Source organism: Mugil cephalus, chromosome 18, assembly GCF_022458985.1.
Source record: "Mugil cephalus isolate CIBA_MC_2020 chromosome 18, CIBA_Mcephalus_1.1, whole genome shotgun sequence".
NCBI lineage: Eukaryota > Metazoa > Chordata > Actinopteri > Mugiliformes > Mugilidae > Mugil > Mugil cephalus.
In genome coordinates this window covers 14,578,833-14,579,669 of record NC_061787.1, presented here as the reverse complement: position 1 = coordinate 14,579,669, position 837 = coordinate 14,578,833, and positions in this window count along the sequence as shown.

The window sequence follows — 837 nt, the reverse complement described above, 5'->3', positions numbered from 1 at the left end:
AACAGATGGGCCACTCGGGCATTCTCGGGACCGCTCCTATCGCTCAGGAGTGGATCGTTCCACGGAAATGTGTTTAGAGTGAGAGCCCTTCAGGTTTCACATATCGGCTCCCTGTTCCCGCTAAAAGACAACCGCTGAAAAGCCGCACACTTCCTTCACTGGTCAAGATTCAAAGGAAAACACGAGAGAGAGAGAAATCCTCAACAAGATGCAGGTTGACACCAAAGGAGCTGACGTGGAAGTTGAACCTCTCAAGATAAACTACGTATTTTTTTTTCCTGTGTCCTCAGCTGACCTCCCTGCACCTCCTGTTATTTTATGAAGTTCTTTATAAACTTGGTTTATAAAGAGAAGTGAGTTCTCGATAATCTTGTCGTTAGAAAATACCCCTAAAACCTGATCAACCACCTAAGATAAGATACTCAGTTAAAAAAAAATGCAAATTAAAAAAGATTATTTAGAAACACAAGATAACGCTTCATCGTGTTATCTAATTAAAAACGGACTAAACGTATTTTAGATGAATGAATAAAAGAAACACACTGACATTTTTCTAAGTTATTGCTTTTTATTCTTTTTTAAGCTGACAAATTATTTCCTCATCAAGTAACATCAAACATATGTTTAAAACGTATGTCTTCCTCGTGAATTCCGGTCGTCGTTTTATGTCTATTTTTGATTTAGTTCCCCACTAACAGAAAATTGAAGTTTCGTTCTGTTTTACAGTAGATAATTGACCGCAATACGTTTAATTATCACCCAGCTGTTCCTTAAATGAAACATAGTTGTTTTGTATTAAATGGGAATTAACGAGATTTTCATTTTATTTCTTTATAT